Genomic DNA, 19,507 nt, shown 5'->3' on the forward strand with positions numbered 1-19,507 from the left:
AGGGGGCGCCTGCAGTTTGGGCTCTGAATTGTGCAGAGTACCAGTTGAGAGTTGCAGCCATACAGGAATTCACAACAAGCTACCTCAAGCCAGTGCAAGGCTGGAGGAAGTAGTCAGTGACTTTGCAGTGTCAGCAGTTTCATACTCTACAGTCCTGGGTCTTCTGGACTTAAAGTCGAGGATTCAGCACTTCTTTGAAGTTACAGTGAGTTCTAAGCGTCAGTGAGCGTTGGCCAGCACCGGCTGGGGTCAAGGCAGCGTTAACAGACATTTTCTCTGGATAAAGTCCCAAGTTGTACCTATTTGAGCCTAAAGGAGTATTCCACTCATTCCGTTCTCCCATCCCCTTAAATACAATAAAACCACAAAACAAAGATGCCGGAGTTGTCAATGTCTCAGTTCTCACACCCAGGGTCGCAGCTCACATGGGCTGGAGAGGTGACCGGTAACAATGGCAGACCCACATCAGGCTCAATGCCTGGAAAACCTGCTACACTTCTATGCATTAAGATCAAAAGTAAAGAATATTTGGAACAACATTTGGATTACATCTTCTTTTATTATATATATAATTTTGAGGGTTGATGTAATCTTCAGGCTTAAAATAGCTTTTTGTGAAAATGTGTGGTGTGCAAAAATGAATCTGGAAGGGTTAAGGAAAGCTCTTCCATCTGTAAAAAGGTTCTTGTGTACTTCAACCTAAACAGACCTAATTATTATCAGCATTTCAGCCAAATAAACTGCAGGAAAATATGTTTATATTGGGAAAATATATGTAGATCTTGATGGGTTATTTTTACTACCTGGGAGATAAGATAAAGACTGGTGCAGGATTTTCCTTTCCTCCTTTTTTCTTCTTTTTTTAAAATTTTTTCTGTAGTTATAAAAATCCTGATATTTTAAGTTTGAAGAATAAACCCCTTTGAGTTATGCCTGGGTTATGTAATCAGAAGAGCGTGTCTGCCAGTAGAGGGGAGCAGAGGCCTTCTTTTGAATGTCTAACGGCATGTAATGGAGAACTCCAAGGTTAAGCCCTTGTTATCTCTAATAATCGCTAGATACATACCAGTAAACTGTTGAAGTGTACTATAATGTGAAAACTGGATACCTGTTTAAAATTTAATTAATGAAATGAGTACAGAGAAAGTGTCCTGGTCAGGCTCCTGCTTTTATCCATGCTTTTGCTCTGTTTCACTAGGCCAGTGGCAACAAAATACCAATCTCATTGGTGATTTGGAGCTTCAGGAACACTGTTTAATAATACTGTGAATACCGCTGACCCTGTCCACCAAAGGGTTGGAACAAGCTGTTAATGCTCTGCATACCCCTGCACGTACTGCTACAACCAAAGTTCACTCCAACCTCTCTAAGGTCAGCCCAACTTTATCCACTGTCATAGTAGACCATGGGGTTCATGCTGTCTCTGGCTGATCACAGGCTGTAAATGCAGACTTTGCACTAGAGTTGACTATTTGTTAATATTGCGCAAAGCAGATATTTATTTTTTGCAAGATGTCTGTTGCCACCGATTTGCAATATAAACACCACAACTACATTTAAACCTGGATGGTTTTAAACCATAATTGTTTTCTTTAATTGCCAGGCAAGCAGTTCTTCTTTAAATTGAAGAAGCGGCAAAGAAAGAAACGTCAGTCAGATGGGAGGGGTGGCCAGGCAAAACCACCAAGAAAACACCTTAAGCAACTGAATGCATCTGTCATCACATTACTTTAACCACTTAAGCCCCGGAAGATTTTACCCCCTTTCTGACCAGGGGGTATTTTGCGATTCAGCACTGCGTGACTTTAACGGACAATTGCGCGGTCGTGCGACGCTGTACCTAAATTAATTTGACGTCCTTTTTTTCCCCACAAATAGAGCTTTCTTTTGGTGGTATTTGATCACCTGTGTGATTTTTTTGATCATGCGCTATAATCAAAAAAAGAGCGACAATTTTGCAAAAATAACAATATTTTTCAAATTTTTTTATATGAAATTCCATCCAAAAAAATGGTCAAAAAAATCCACAATAAGCGTATTTGCGCAAAAGTTATTGCGTTTACTAACTAAGGTAAAGATTTTTGTCATTTTTGTTGTTTTTTTTTTAACGAGTAATGGCGGCGATGTGCGATTTTTTTTTTTTGCGGGACTGCGACATTGCGGCGGACAGATCGGACCCTTGACTGACATTTTTTACACTTTTGGGGGTACCAGTGACATTACTACAGTAATCAGTGCTATACATATGCACTGTTACTGTAAAAATTACACTGGCAGGGAAGGGGTTAACTTTATTGGAGAGGGAGGGGTTAAGTGTGTCCCTAGGGGCTTTGTTTACATTAGCCGCCTGCCTTTCTCCCTTCACATCGGACGATTGCGTGTAACCGGCGGACATCGGGTCCGCCGGTCACACGCATGGAGGTGTCCGTGAACGAGCCGGGGCGGGAGCGCGCCTCCGGCGACTTGCGCTTGCCCGCTATTGGCTCCCAGGCTAGTGACGTACCGGTACGTCACTTTGCCTGGTCGGGGCTGACCGCTGCAGTATATGTACTTGCGGCGGTCGGCAACCGGTTAAGCAACTGAATGCATCTGTCATCACATTACTTTAGGTCACAATTCTCTAGAAACAAAGTGCACTTTGTTTATATTGAATTTCAGCTGGTGGATGTGGGAACAAATTAGTGCTTGCAACAATCAATAAGTTTGTTTGAGGCTGGGTTCACACTGGTGCGCATTGGATGCGGGTTTCCAATCCAGTTCGCATGTCAGGAGATTGTGACCGGCTCTCAATGGAGGTGGCTCAGACAGCTCCAGGATGACTGTGGAGAAGTTTGCAGAAGGATCCTGTGCGTCTTCTGGTCCATTTCAGGACCAAATTCAGTTTAAAATTCAGACAGAATTTGTACCTAAAACGGTAAACGGGGACACACCAGACCCCCTGTTGCGAGCTGCTTCGCACACAGTGTGAACCCAGCCTAAGTGATTCAATATTGGTTTGGTAGCACGGGGATATACCAATTTTTGTAAGAGTGAAAAAATAAAATCTTTCCTGGTTCTTGCAGCAGCCCCCTGATGACATGCCGCAAGCAGCTTTGAATCCCCTAACACACAGGTGTCAAACACAAGGCCCACGGGCCAAATGCACCCCCCCATTTCATGTGGCCCTTGCAGCTGCAGGACCCTCATAGTCTCTGCCCCCACCTTGTCTCTGTAGTCGACAGCAAAGAGGACAGAACTCCTTTGCTAGATCCTGTACTCCTCTGTGCAGCTGCAGAAAGGCTCATTGTTGCCCCCCTCCCCCTTCTCAGCAGTTCACAGCAGAGAGGAGGGCAGAACTCCTCCTACAGATCCTGCACCTCTCTGTGCAGCCGCAACACCACCTTGCCCCTGCCTCACTTGGTCTCAGCATTCTCTGGAAGCTGACTCCAGCTCTCCACTGGTTCTCCTCCTGACCCTGCACTTCTTCCCAGATCCATCCGCACCTTCTTCCTGGCAGCAGCACAAGGTAAGGATGTGCATTGTGATGTAAGGAAGGGTGAAGACCATCAGAAGACTCTTGACGTCTGATGGTGGGGGGGGGGGGGGCTCTTGACATCTCATGTAAGGGAGCGTGGGGTGCTCTGGACATCTAATCTTACAAATATAACTGGCCCTTTGAGGGAAGAAAAATTATGCTGATGCGGCCCGCGATGAAATTGAGTTTGACACCCCTGCCCTAACAGCAGCTACCTGCTGACTATGTCATGCCATCCGAACACTGCCGCTATCAGCCTATCATCACTTTCTATAGGCAAAGTGGTTGCAGCTGTCAGCATCACCATGTACATCCAGTTTCAGGGATCCGCTAGATTCTTGTCGCACTTTTTGCCACGTTATTGAGGCCTTATTTTGCCCTGTTTACTGGATACTTTCCTAATCAAATATGTTTTCTCTTCTATCAACTAGCACAACCTACCAGACCATGCTGGTTCTGTCTCGCAAGCCCAGAAGTGGAGAAACACCTTGTAGTCGGCATTAGAGAACATGTGTTTCTCTGGGGCTGGGTAATATGCGGGACATACTAAAACATTTAATGTGAAAATGGCTTAATGTAGCTTAATGTGTAATAAAGTACCTAAACCATAACCAATTGCCCTGAAACTTTGCACAGACTAAGCTTTTAACTGTCCTAATATATCCTAGAAGTTTCATGTAGTTTGGTCTTCCAGGAGGCAAACTAGGGACATTAAGCTTGTTTTTTGGGGAGCTTAATGTGGCTTAACGTACAAAAAAGAGCTTAGATGTTAACCAATTTCCCCCAAACTTCACACAATAGAAGACTCTATTGGTGCTAAGATAGTCTGAAAATTTTAGCTCATTTGGTAAATCACACCAAAAGTTATTCACATTAAGCTATTTTTGTACAATACTAAAACGTTTAATGTCCTTAGCTTAATGTGAAAAGAGCTTAATGTATCAAAATGTGCCTAAACCTCAACCAATTGTCCTGAAACTTTGCACAGCCCAAGTTCTGCACTTCCCAAAGCTATCCTGGAGGTTTCATCGATTTTGGTCTCCCACGTGGAAAACTGGGGACATTAAGCTCTTTTTTTGGGGAGCTTAATGTGGCTTAACGTACAAAAAAGAGCTTAGATATGAACCAATTTCCCCCAAACTTGGCACAATAGAAGAGTCTATCAATTCCAACATATTCTGAAAATTTCAGATCATTTGGTAAATCACACCAAAAGTTATTCACATTAAGCTCTTTTTAGCAATCATAAAAACGCATGGCTTAATGTGAAAAGAGCTTAACGTACCAAAATGTGCCTAAACCTCAACCAATTGTCTTGAAACTTTGCACAGCCCAAGTTCTGCACTTCCCAAAGATATCCTGGAGGTTTCGTCGATTTAGGTCTCTCACACGGAAAACTGGGGACATTAAGCTCTTTTTTTGGGGCGCTTAATGTGGCTTAACGTACAAAAAAGAGCTTAGATGTGAACCAATTTCCCCCAAACTTGGCACAATAGAAGAGCCTATCCATTCCAACATATTCTGAAAATTTCAGATCATTTGATAAATCACACCAAAAGTTATTCACATTAAGCTCTTTTTGTACAATACTAAAACGTTTAATGTCCTTAGCTTAATGTGAAAAGAGCTTAATGTACCAAAATGTGCCTAAACCTCAACAAATTGTCTTGAAACTTTGCACAGCCCAAGTTCTGCACTTCCCAAAGATATCCTGGAGGTTTCATCGATTTTGGTCTCCCATGTGGAAAACTGGGGACATTAAGCTCTTTTTTTGGGGAGCTTAATGTGGCTTAACGTACAAAAAAGAGCTTAGATGTGAACCAATTTCCCTCAAACTTGGCACAATAGAAGAGTCTATCAATTCAAACATATTCTGAAAATTTCAGATCATTTGATAAATCACACCAAAAGTTATTCACATTAAGCTCTTTTTAGCAAACATAAAAACGCATGGCTTAATGTGAAAAGAGCTTAACGTACCAAAATGTACCTAAACCTCAACCAATTGTCTTGAAACTTTGCACAGTCCAAGTTTTGCACTTCCCAAAGATATCCTGGAGGTTTCATCGATTTTGGTCTCCCACACGGAAAACTGGAGACATTAAGCTCTTTTTTTGGGGCGCTTAATGTGGCTTAACGTACAAAAAAGAGATTAGATGTGAACCAATTTCCCCCAAACTTGGCACAATAGAAGAGTCTATTAATTCCAACATATTCTGAAAATTTCAGATCATTTGGTAAATCACACCAAAAGTTATTCACATTAAGCTCTTTTTAGCAATCATAAAAACGCATGGCTTAATGTGAAAAGAGCTTAACGTACCAAAATGTGCCTAAACCTCAACCAATTGTCTTGAAACTTTGCACAGCCCAAGTTCTGCACTTCCCAAAGCTATCCTGGAGGTTTCATCGATTTTGGTCTCCCACACGGAAAACTGGGGACATTAAGCTCTTTTTTTGGGGCACTTAATGTGGCTTAACGTACAAAAAAGAGCTTAGATGTGAACCAATTTCCCCCAAACTTGGCACAATAGAAGAGTCTATCAATTCCAACATATTCTGAAAATTTCAGATCATTTGGTAAATCACACCAAAAGTTATTCACATTAAGCTCTTTTTAGCAAACATAAAAACGCATGGCTTAATGTGAAAAGAGCTTAACGTACCAAAATGTGCCTAAACCTCAACCAATTGTCTTGAAACTTTGCACAGTCCAAGTTTTGCACTTCCCAAAGATATCCTGGAGGTTTCATCGATTTTGGTCTCCCACACGGAAAACTGGAGACATTAAGCTCTTTTTTTGGGGCGCTTAATGTGGCTTAACGTACAAAAAAGAGCTTAGATGTGAACCAATTTCCCCCAAACTTGGCACAATAGAAGAGTCTATTAATTCCAACATATTCTGAAAATTTCAGATCATTTGGTAAATCACACCAAAAGTTATTCACATTAAGCTCTTTTTAGCAATCATAAAAACGCATGGCTTAATGTGAAAAGAGCTTAACGTACCAAAATGTGCCTAAACCTCAACCAATTGTCTTGAAACTTTGCACAGCCCAAGTTCTGCACTTCCCAAAGATATCCTGGAGGTTTCATCGATTTTGTTCTCCCACACGGAAAACTGGGGACATTAAGCTCTTTTTTTGGGGCGCTTAATGTGGCTTAACGTACAAAAAAGAGCTTAGATGTGAACCAATTTCCCCCAAACTTGGCACAATAGAAGAGTCTATCAATTCCAACATATTCTGAAAATTTCAGATCATTTGGTAAATCACACCAAAAGTTATTCACATTAAGCTCTTTTTAGCAATCATAAAAACGCATGGCTTAATGTGAAAAGAGCTTAACGTACCAAAATGTGCCTAAACCTCAACCAATTGTCTTGAAACTTTGCACAGCCCAAGTTCTGCACTTCCCAAAGATATCCTGGAGGTTTCATCGATTTTGGTCTCCCACGTGGAAAACTGGGGACATTAAGCTCTTTTTTTGGGGAGCTTAATGTGGCTTAACGTACAAAAAAGAGCTTAGATGTGAACCAATTTCCCCCAAACTTGGCACAATAGAAGAGTCTATTAATTCCAACATATTCTGAAAATTTCAGATCATTTGGTAAATCACACCAAAAGTTATTCACATTAAGCTCTTTTTAGCAATCATAAAAACGCATGGCTTAATGTGAAAAGAGCTTAACGTACCAAAATGTGCCTAAACCTCAACCAATTGTCTTGAAACTTTGCACAGCCCAAGTTCTGCACTTCCCAAAGCTATCCTGGAGGTTTCATCGATTTTGGTCTCCCACACGGAAAACTGGGGACATTAAGCTCTTTTTTTGGGGAGCTTAATGTGGCTTAACGTACAAAAAAGAGCTTAGATGTGAACCAATTTCCCCCAAACTTGGCACAATAGAAGAGTCTATCAATTCCAACATATTCTGAAAATTTCAGATCATTTGGTAAATCACACCAAAAGTTATTCACATTAAGCTCTTTTTAGCAAACATAAAAACGCATGGCTTAATGTGAAAAGAGCTTAACGTACCAAAATGTACCTAAACCTCAACCAATTGTCTTGAAACTTTGCACAGTCCAAGTTTTGCACTTCCCAAAGATATCCTGGAGGTTTCATCGATTTTGGTCTCCCACACGGAAAACTGGAGACATTAAGCTCTTTTTTTGGGGCGCTTAATGTGGCTTAACGTACAAAAAAGAGCTTAGATGTGAACCAATTTCCCCCAAACTTGGCACAATAGAAGAGTCTATTAATTCCAACATATTCTGAAAATTTCAGATCATTTGGTAAATCACACCAAAAGTTATTCACATTAAGCTCTTTTTAGCAATCATAAAAACGCATGGCTTAATGTGAAAAGAGCTTAACGTACCAAAATGTGCCTAAACCTCAACCAATTGTCTTGAAACTTTGCACAGCCCAAGTTCTGCACTTCCCAAAGATATCCTGGAGGTTTCATCGATTTTGTTCTCCCACACGGAAAACTGGGGACATTAAGCTCTTTTTTTGGGGCGCTTAATGTGGCTTAACGTACAAAAAAGAGCTTAGATGTGAACCAATTTCCCCCAAACTTGGCACAATAGAAGAGTCTATCAATTCCAACATATTCTGAAAATTTCAGATCATTTGGTAAATCACACCAAAAGTTATTCACATTAAGCTCTTTTTAGCAAACATAAAAACGCATGGCTTAATGTGAAAAGAGCTTAACGTACCAAAATGTGCCTAAACCTTAACCAATTGTCTTGAAACTTTGCACAGCCCAAGTTCTGCACTTCCCAAAGCTATCCTGGAGGTTTCATCAATTTTGGTCTCCCACACGGAAAACTGGGGACATTAAGCTCTTTTTTTGGGGCGCTTAATGTGGCTTAACGTACAAAAAAGAGCTTAGATGTGAACCAATTTCCCCCAAACTTGGCACAATAGAAGAGTCTATCAATTCCAACATATTCTGAAAATTTCAGATCATTTGGTAAATCACACCAAAAGTTATTCACATTAAGCTCTTTTTAGCAAACATAAAAACGCATGGCTTAATGTGAAAAGAGCTTAACGTACCAAAATGTGCCTAAACCTTAACCAATTGTCTTGAAACTTTGCACAGCCCAAGTTCTGCACTTCCCAAAGCTATCCTGGAGGTTTCATCAATTTTGGTCTCCCACACGGAAAACTGGGGACATTAAGCTCTTTTTTTGGGGCGCTTAATGTGGCTTAACGTACAAAAAAGAGCTTAGATGTGAACCAATTTCCCCCAAACTTGGCACAATAGAAGAGTCTATCAATTCCAACATATTCTGAAAATTTCAGATCATTTGGTAAATCACACCAAAAGTTATTCACATTAAGCTCTTTTTGTACAATACTAAAACGTTTAATGTCCTTAGCTTAATGTGAAAAGAGCTTAATGTACCAAAATGTGCCTAAACCTCAACAAATTGTCTTGAAACTTTGCACAGCCCAAGTTCTGCACTTCCCAAAGATATCCTGGAGGTTTCATCCATTTTGGTCTCCCACGTGGAAAACTGGGGACATTAAGCTCTTTTTTTGGGGAGCTTAATGTGGCTTAACGTACAAAAAAGAGCTTAGATGTGAACCAATTTCCCCCAAACTTGGCACAATAGAAGAGTCTATCAATTCTAACATATTCTGAAAATTTCAGATCATTTGGTAAATCACACCAAAAGTTATTCACATTAAGCTCTTTTTAGCAATCATAAAAACGCATGGCTTAATGTGAAAAGAGCTTAACGTACCAAAATGTGCCTAAACCTCAACCAATTGTCTTGAAACTTTGCACAGCCCAAGTTCTGCACTTCCCAAAGCTATCCTGGAGGTTTCATCAATTTTGGTCTCCCACACGGAAAACTGGGGACATTAAGCTCTTTTTTTGGGGCGCTTAATGTGGCTTAACGTACAAAAAAGAGCTTAGATGTGAACCAATTTCCCCCAAACTTGGCACAATAGAAGAGTCTATCAATTCCAACATATTCTGAAAATTTCAGATCATTTGGTAAATCACACCAAAAGTTATTCACATTAAGCTCTTTTTAGCAAACATAAAAACGCATGGCTTAATGTGAAAAGAGCTTAACGTACCAAAATGTGCCTAAACCTCAACCAATTGTCTTGAAACTTTGCACAGCCCAAGTTCTGCACTTCCCAAAGCTATCCTGGAGGTTTCATCAATTTTGGTCTCCCACACGGAAAACTGGGGACATTAAGCTCTTTTTTTGGGGCGCTTAATGTGGCTTAACGTACAAAAAAGAGCTTAGATGTGAACCAATTTCCCCCAAATTTGGCACAATAGAAGAGTCTATCAATTCCAACATATTCTGAAAATTTCAGATCATTTGGTAAATCACACCAAAAGTTATTCACATTAAGCTCTTTTTAGCAAACATAAAAACGCATGGCTTAATGTGAAAAGAGCTTAACGTACCAAAATGTGCCTAAACCTCAACCAATTGTCTTGAAACTTTGCACAGCCCAAGTTCTGCACTTCCCAAAGATATCCTGGAGGTTTCATCGATTTTGGTCTCCCACACGGAAAGCTAAAGACATTAAACGTTTTAGTATTGTACAAAAAGAGCTTAATGTGAATAACTTTTGGTGTGATTTATCAAATGATCTGAAATTTTCAGAATATGTTGGAATGGATAGGCTCTTCTATTGTGCCAAGTTTGGGGGAAATTGGTTCACATCTAAGCTCTTTTTTGTACGTTAAGCCACATTAAGCGCCCCAAAAAAAGAGCTTAATGTCCCCAGTTTTCCGTGTGGGAGACCAAAATCGATGAAACCTCCAGGATATCTTTGGGAAGTGCAGAACTTGGGCTGTGCAAAGTTTCAAGACAATTGGTTGAGGTTTAGGCACATTTTGGTACGTTAAGCTCTTTTCACATTAAGCTATGCGTTTTTATGATTGCTAAAAAGAGCTTAATGTGAATAACTTTTGGTGTGATTTATCAAATGATCTGAAATTTTCAGAATATGTTTCAATTGATAGACTCTTCTATTGCGCCAAGTTTGAGGGAAATTGGTTCACATCTAAGCTCTTTTTTGTACGTTAAGCCACATTAAGCTCCCCAAAAAAAGAGCTTAAAGCGGAGTTCCAGCCATTTACTCACCTGTCCAACGGTCCAGCGATGCGGCCGCCGGAAGCCTCGATCCTCTCCCTCGGCACCGGCATCACTGCTGTGGGCACCCGGCTGTTACAGTTTGCGGCTTCACAGCCGGGTACCCACTGCGCATGCGCGAGTCGCGCTGCGCGCCGTGATTGGCCGGCAATCTTCTGGGACCTCTGACGTGTCCCAGAAGATTGCAGGGAGGGAGGGGGAGAGGAGAACTTCCGCTCAGGGCGCCGCGGCGCTCCGAGCGGAAGTGGGAGCGGGTACCTGTCAAAACTAGGTACCCGCTCCCCCCCCCAAAAAATGACATGCCAAATGTGGCATGTCGGGGGGTCAGGACTCCCTAAAGCGGAAGTTCCACTTTTGGGTGGAACTCCGCTTTAATGTCCCCAGTTTTCCACGTGGGAGACCAAAATCGATGAAACCTCCAGGATATCTTTGGGAAGTGCAGAACTTGGGCTGTGCAAAGTTTCAAGACAATTGGTTGAGGTTTAGGCACATTTTGGTACGTTAAGCTCTTTTCACATTAAGCCATGCGTTTTTATGATTGCTAAAAAGAGCTTAATGTGAATAACTTTTGGTGTGATTTACCAAATGATCTGAAATTTTCAGAATATGTTTGAATTGATAGACTCTTCAATTGTGCCAAGTTTGGGGGGAAATTGGTTCACATCTAATCTCTTTTTTGTACGTTAAGCCACATTAAGCTCCCCAAAAAAAGAGCTTAATGTCCCCAGTTTTCCGTGTGGGAGACCAAAATTGATGAAACCTCCAGGATAGCTTAGGGAAGTGCAGAACTTGGGCTGTGCAAAGTTTCAAGACAATTGGTTGAGGTTTAGGCACATTTTGGTACGTTAAGCTCTTTTCACATTAAGCCATGCGTTTTTATGATTGCTAAAAAGAGATTAATGTGAATAACTTTTGGTGTGATTTACCAAATGATCTGAAATTTTCAGAATATGTTGGAATTGATAGACTCTTCTATTGTGCCAAGATTGGTGGAAATTGGTTCACATCTAAGCTCTTTTTTGTACGTTAAGCCACATTAAGCGCCCCAAAAAAAGAGCTTAATGTCCCCAGTTTTCCGTGTGGGAGACCAAAATCGATGAAACCTCCAGGATATCTTTGGGAAGTGCAGAACTTGGGCTGTGCAAAGTTTCAAGACAATTGGTTGAGGTTTAGGCACATTTTGGTACGTTAAGCTCTTTTCACATTAAGCCATGCGTTTTTATGATTGCTAAAAAGAGCTTAATGTGAATAACTTTTGGTGTGATTTACCAAATGATCTGAAATTTTCAGAATATGTTGGAATTGATAGACTCTTCTATTGTGCCAAGTTTGGGGGAAATTGGTTCACATCTAAGCTCTTTTTTGTACGTTAAGCCACATTAAGCTCCCCAAAAAAAGAGCTTAATTGTCCCCAGTTTTCCGTGTGGGAGACCAAAATCGATGAAACCTCCAGGATAGCTTTGGGAAGTGCAGAACTTGGGCTGTGCAAAGTTTCAAGACAATTGGTTGAGGTTTAGGCACATTTTGGTACATTAAGCTCTTTTCACATTAAGCTAAGGACATTAAATGTTTTAGTATTGTACAAAAAGAGCTTAATGTGAATAACTTTTGGTGTGATTTACCAAATGATCTGAAATTTTCAGAATATGTTGGAATAGATAGACTCTTCTATTGTGCCAAGTTTGGGGGAAATTGGTTCACATCTAAGCTCTTTTTTGTACGTTAAGCCACATTAAGCTCCCCAAAAAAAGAGCTTAATGTCCCCAGTTTTCCACGTGGGAGACCAAAATCGATGAAACCTCCAGAATAGCTTTGGGAAGTGCAGAACTTGGGCTGTGCAAAGTTTCAGGACAATTGGTTGAGGTTTAGGCACATTTTGGTACATTAAGCTCTTTTCACATTAAGCTAAGGACATTAAATGTTTTAGTATTGTACAAAAATAGCTTAATGTGAATAACTTTTGGTGTGATTTACCAAATGAGCTAAAATTTTTAGACTATCTTAGCACCAATAGAGTCTTCTATTGTGTGAAGTTTGGGGGAAATTGGTTTACATCTAAGCTCTTTTTTGTACGTTAAGCCACATTAAGCTCCCCAAAAAACAAGCTTAATGTCCCTAGTTTGCCTCCTGGAAGACCAAACTACATGAAACTTCTAGAATATATTAGGAAAGTTAAAAGCTTAGTCTGTGCAAAGTTTCAGGGCAATTGGTTTTGGTTTAGGCACTTTATTACACATTAAGCTACATTAAGCCATTTTCACATTAAATGTTTTAGTATGTCCCGTAATATGCTATGTATTTTAACAGAACACTAAGGCTGTAGGAGATGTACCACCTTAGTCAAAGCATAACTAATCCCTAGATCAAAAATGTAATATATTGCCGCCCAATCAGACTTGTGCATCATGACAATGCACTCATTAACCTATGTTAACCACAACACATGGCAACAAACCTGTTCAATGTGTTCTGCCTTAGGGTCCTTTCACATGGGCATTCCGCCCAGCGGTCTCTGCTTTGCTCAGCGGGGGATCAATTCGCTGATCCTCACTGAGCAGGCAGATGACAGGTCCGTCTCCACTCGCTGTGCTGAGATGGAACTGTCAGAGTCCCGCTCTCCTCTATGGGGAGATCAGATGAAAATAGACCACCTGTCTGTTTTCATCCAATCCCATCGAATCCGATCCTCCAGACGGATGGAAAATTGGGTTTCCATCCGTCTGGATTTCACGGATAAATTAGCAGAGGGTGTCAGTGGACATGTCACCGCTGACATCTGCTGCTCCATAGAGGTGAATGGAGCGTCCAATCAGGTCCGCCTGAAAAACTGACAGGCAGACCTGATCAGAAAGCCCATGTGAAAGAGGCCTTACAGTTGCAGGCATTGTGAATGGCACCCACACACATACAGTAGAATACAATGCACACCAGAACATGCTTAGGGTCCTTTCACACGAGCGTTTCGATTGTTTCATCAGTTCAGTCACATTTTTTCAAAGAAAAAATGGATCAGTTTACATCAGTTTTTCATCAGTTTCTTATATATCAAGTTCTTATCAGTTGTACATCAGTTTTTTTTACATCCACTACCAATGCAAAAACGGATGCATCTGTTTACATCTGTTTTCCGTCCGTTCTGTTTTTTTTAACGGAAGAAAAATAGGGCTTTGATTCATTCCGAAAAATGGATGTTGACAGAAGTGGATGTAAACTAGAGTAAATATATGATCATCTGTTTACATCTGTTTTTATGTGGAGATGCATTGATATCCGTTTTTCATCCATCAATGGATGGATGAAAAACAGACAAATGGAACACCCGTGTGAAAGAGGCTATACTATATGTTGTAGTCGTGTGTGGTGTAATCATCAGTTGTGGTGCTTTGGCAGCAGGGAAAAGACAACAGGTGTTAGACATTTGCTCATAGCTAAATTGAAAGGTTGTCATGGTAAGGGTACGTGAGGATTATGTTGAAGTCACAGCAGCTCCATTCTGTGCTTTCCCCTTATCTTGTGGTAATGAGTGGTAGTTTGGTGTTTGCCCATGCTATGTTTAAGCAATCAGCATTTCCCATTTAAGTCCAGCTTAAGCAAAGGATATATATATATATATACCGTATCTCACAAAAATGAGTACACCCCTCACATTTTTGTAAATATTTTATTACATCATGTGAAAACACTGAAGAAATGGCACTTTGCTATAATGTAAAGTAGTGAGTGTATAGCTTGTATAACAGTGTAAATTTGCTGTCCCCTCAAAATAACTCAACACACAGCCATTAATGTCTAAACCACTGGCAACAAAAGTGAGTCCACCCCTAATTGAAAATGTCCAAATTGGGCCCAAAGTGTCAAAATTGTTTGTAGCCACCATTATTTTCCAGCACTGCCTTTACCCTCTTGGGCATGGAGTTCACTAGAGTTTCACAGGTTGCCACTGGAGTCCTCTTCCACTCCCCTGTGATGACATCACAGAGCTGGTGGATGTTAGAGATCTTACACTCCTCTACCTTCAATTTGAGGATGCCCCACAGATGCTCAATAGGGTTTAGGTCTGGAGACATGCTTGGCCAGTCCATCACCTCTACCCTCAGCTTCTTTAGCAAGGCAGTGGTCATCTTGGAGGTGTGTTTGGGGTTATTATAATGTTGGAATACTGCCCTGCATGCTCTGCTTCAGTATGTCACAGTACATGTTGGCATTCATGGTTCCCTCAATGAATTGTAGCTCCCCAGTGCCGGCAGCACTCATGCAGCTCCAGACCATAACACTCCCAACACCATGCTTGACTGTAGGCAAGACACACTTGTCTTTGTACTTCTCACCTGGTGGCTGCCACACACGCTTGACACCGTCTGAACCAAATAAGTTTTTCTTGGTCTCATCAGACCACAGGACATGGTTCCAGTAATCCATGTCCTTAGTCTGCTTGTCTTCAGCAAACTGTTTGCGGCTTTCTTGTGCATCATCTTTGGAAGAGGCTTCCTTCTGAGACGACAGCCATGCAGACCAATTTGATGCAGTGTGCGGCGTATGGTTTGAGCACTGACAGGCTGACCCCCCACCCCTTCAACCTTTGCAGCAATGCTGGCAGTACTTATACGTCTATTTTCCAAAGACAACATCTGGATATGACACTGAGCACGTGCAATCAACTTCTTTGGTCGACCATGTTGAGGCCTGTTCTGAGTGGAACCTGTCCCGTTAAACTGCTGTATGGCCTTGGTCACCATGCTGCAGCTCGATTTCAGGGTCTTGGCAATCTTCTTATAGCCTAGGCGATTCTTATGTAGAGCAAAAACTCTTTTTTTATCATATCCTAAGAGAGTTCTTTGCCATGAGGTGCTATGTTGAATTTCCAGTGACCAGTATGAGAGAGTGAGAGCGATAACACCAAATTTAACACACCTACTCCCTATTCACACCTGAGACCTTGTAACACTAACAAGTCACATGACACCGGGGGGGGGGGGTTGCTAATTGGGCCCAATTTGGACATTTTCACTTAGGGGTGTACTCACTTTTGTTGCCCCAGCAGTTTAGACATTCATGGCTGTGTTGAGTTATTTTGACAGCAAATTTACACTGTTATACAAGCAGTCCACTCACTACTTTACCTTGTAGCAAAGTGTAATTTCTTCAGTTTTTTCACATGAAAAGATATGATAAAATATTTGCAAATATATGAGAAGGGTGTTGTGAGATACTGTGTATGTATATATATATATATATATATATATATATTGTCAAAAGTATTGGGATGCCTGCCTTTACCCGCACATGAACTTTGTTGGCATCCCAGTCTTAGTTCGTAGGGTTCAATATTTAGTGGGCACACCCTTTGCAGCTATACCAACTTCAACTCTTCTGGGAAGGATGTGCACAAGGTTGAGGAGTGTGTTTATGAGAATGTTTGACCATTCTTCCAGAAGCGCATTTGTGAGGTCAGGCACTGATGTTGGAGAGCAGGCATGGCTCGCAGTCTCTGCTCTAATTCATCCCAAAGGTGTTCTATTGGGTTGAGGACAGGACTATGGAAGGGTCAGTCAAGTTCCTTCACCCAAACTCGCTTATTCATGTCTTTGTGGACCTTGCTGTGTGCACTGGTCCAAATCATTTGGTGGAGGGGGGGATTATAGTGTGGGGTTGTTTTTCAGGGGTTGGGCTTGGCCCCTTAGTTTAAGTGAAGGGAACTTCTAAGGCGTTAGCATACCAAGACATTTTGGACAATTTCATGCACCCAACTTTGTGGGAACAGTTTGGTGATGGCCCCTTCCTATTTCAACATGACTGCGCACCAGTGCACAAAGCAAGGTCCATAAAGACATGGATGAGCGAGTCACATGTCAGTCCGAGACTGGAAGTTCGGATGTATTAGCCTCTTTCTTGTGTGTGACCCCGCCGTCTAAATCGATTGCAAAAGCGATTTTCAACTTTAAGTCTACATGCTTTTTTACAATAAAGCTGTACATTACCTCTACACTATCTGGATTTACATTCTTGTTCCATGTCCTGGCTGTCTGAGTGCCTTCCAACATTTAGTGACTAGCCTATGGAGATTACTATTTCAACTGAAGCGTATGACATTGAGCTTTATGGTAAGTGGTCAATGCACATAGTGGTAGAGCACTTGGATTTGACACTGGATAGCATGATATATGATTATCATCACATTTGAAGGATCACAACATCTTAAATAAGAACTTTTTGATTGTGTGGTTAAACATCCACAACCCTCTGCTTAAGTGTTCCCCCGCAGCCTTATATTGTAGAAAAGTCAGGGGGTATGTTAGATGAGGTTTGGTATTTAGTGCTGATTACTGAGAACACCGGTTTGAACTCTGGTGCTCAGGCATATTTGGCGTTCATGCACAATTGCTGAAACAGTAAAATTGAGGTAAGACTTTAAAAACCAATGTTGGTGCAATGTTTGACTTCATAGTGTGTGTGTGTGTATTCTATTGTGTTCCTGTGGCATATAAACGGGTGCAACTTTGGAATGCAGCCTTTCAATTCTTTGAGAGCTGGTAATGTCAGACAGAAGGTGAGTTCCTGCTATATTGAGGCTAAACATGAGCTTAGTTTAAACACTGACTGCCTGAAGGGAAAGGCTTTTCCTTGTATTGCACTGAATTATTCACTCCATGTGTACAAATTTGCTGTTGCATTGTGATGTTGTCTCTGATGGCTCTCCTGTTGAAGTTGTGGGTTAGCCTGGTAACGTCACATAGAGAATTAGAGTAATAAGCATCAGGGGAGATCATGTCAGTCTCTTGCCCTCTCCTGTTGCCTCAACTCTCACAGCTCATTATATCCCATTAGTTTAAGTCTGTACAGGCAGCTTAGAGCTATTTGACATGATGACTTTCGTTTTATGAGGGATTAACATGTCCCTGTGATGACTTCATATTTTTTTCTGTATACTTTCATTTTATGTATGTATGTGTATGTGTATAATATAGCATTAAACTAAATGCAACGCTTTTAAAGTTTTACATTTTATGATTTTTACAACTGCATGATATAATTGGCCGATAGTATAACAGGTCTTGTACATACAGGCTTCACCATAAGAGCTATATGTACAGAAAGCTTTTTTGCATTTGGAAATTTCAGCCAGCTTTGGGTAGCTGTGTTGAGGCTTTTAAAGAACACAACTCATTTTAAAGCAGTCCTTAGCTAGTTGAAAGATAAAACACAGATTTTCAATGGGAGTGCCGACTGTCACTTTAAACCTCTTCGCCTTCACCAACGCAAAGGTAATGGCAGAACAGCCCCACAGTATGCCCACATTCCTTATTATGTTTTCTGTTGACCACTTTTTCCTCTTGTGTGCCCTCCTGTAGTGCTGCTCTTACCCTAGCCCGGTCTTCAAAGAGGACATGTCACAATTGGTGTACTGTGCATCCAGGAAAGTATTCACATCGCTTCACTTTTTCCACATTTTGTTATGTTACAGCCTATTTCCAACATGGATTAAAATCATTTTTTTGCTCAAAATTCTACAAACAATATCCCATAATGACAATGTGAAAGCAGTTTGTTTGAAATCTTCGCAAATTTTTTAAAACTAAAAAAACAAAAAAATCGCATGTACATAAGTATTCACAGCCTTTGCAATGACACTCAAAATTGAGCTCAGGTGCATCCTGTTTCCACTGATCATCCTGCTTCTACAACTTTGGAGTCCACCTGTGGTTAATTCAATTGATTGTACATGATCTGTCTATATAAGGTCCCACAGTTAACAGTGCATATCAGAGCACAAATTAGGCCATGAAGTCCAAGGAATTGTCTGTACACCTCCGAGACAGGATTGTATTGAGGCACAGATCTTTGGAAGGGTACAGAAATATTTCTGTAGCATTGAAGATCCCAACAAGCACAGTGGCCTCCATTATCCATAAATGGAAGAAGTTTGGAACCACCAGGACTCTTCCTAGAGCGGACCACCCGGCTAAACTGAGCAGGGGGAGAAGGACCTTAGTCAGGGAGGTGACCAAGAACCCGATGGTCACTCAGACAGATCTCCAGCGTTCTCTCTGGGGAGAGGAGAACCTTCCAGAAGAACAACCACCTCTGCAGCACTCCACCAATTAGGCCTGTATGGTAGAGTGGCAATACGGAAGCCACTCCTCAGTAAAAGGCACATGACAGTCCACCTGGAGTTTGCCAAAAGGTACCTGAAGTACTCTCAGACCATGGGAAACAAAATTCTCTGGTCTAATGAAACAAAGATTGAATTATTTGGCCTAAATGGCAAGGTCATGTCTGGAGGAAACCAGGCACTGTTCATCACCTGGCCAATACTATTCCTACAGTGAAGCATAGTTGGGGCAGCATCATCCTGTGGGGATGTTTTTCAGCAGCAAAAACTGGGAGACTAGTCAGGATCGAGGGAAAGATGAATGCAGCAATGTACAAAGACATCCTTGATGAAAATCTGCTCCAGAGTGCTCTGGACCTCAGACTGGGGTGAAGGTTCATCTTCCAACAGCACAATGACCATAAGCACACTGCCAAGATAACAAAGGAATGACTACGGGACAACTCTGTGAATGTCCTAAAGTGGCCGAGCCAGAAACCAGATTTGAACCTGATTGAACATCTCTGCAGTGATCTGAAAATAGCTGTGCACCGACACCCCCCTTCTAACCTGATGGAGCTTGAGAGGCCCTGCAAAGAAGAATGGGAGAAACTTTCCAAAAATAGGTGTGCCAAACTTGTAGCATCATACTCAAAAATACTTGAGGCTGTTATTAGTGCCAAAGGTTCAATAAAGTATTGAGCAAAGGGTATGAATACTTATGTACATGGGATTTTTTTTTTATTATTTTATTTTTAAGAC

This window comes from Pelophylax lessonae (assembly GCF_965119305.1).
Source record: "Pelophylax lessonae genome assembly, chromosome: 4".
NCBI lineage: Eukaryota > Metazoa > Chordata > Amphibia > Anura > Ranidae > Pelophylax > Pelophylax lessonae.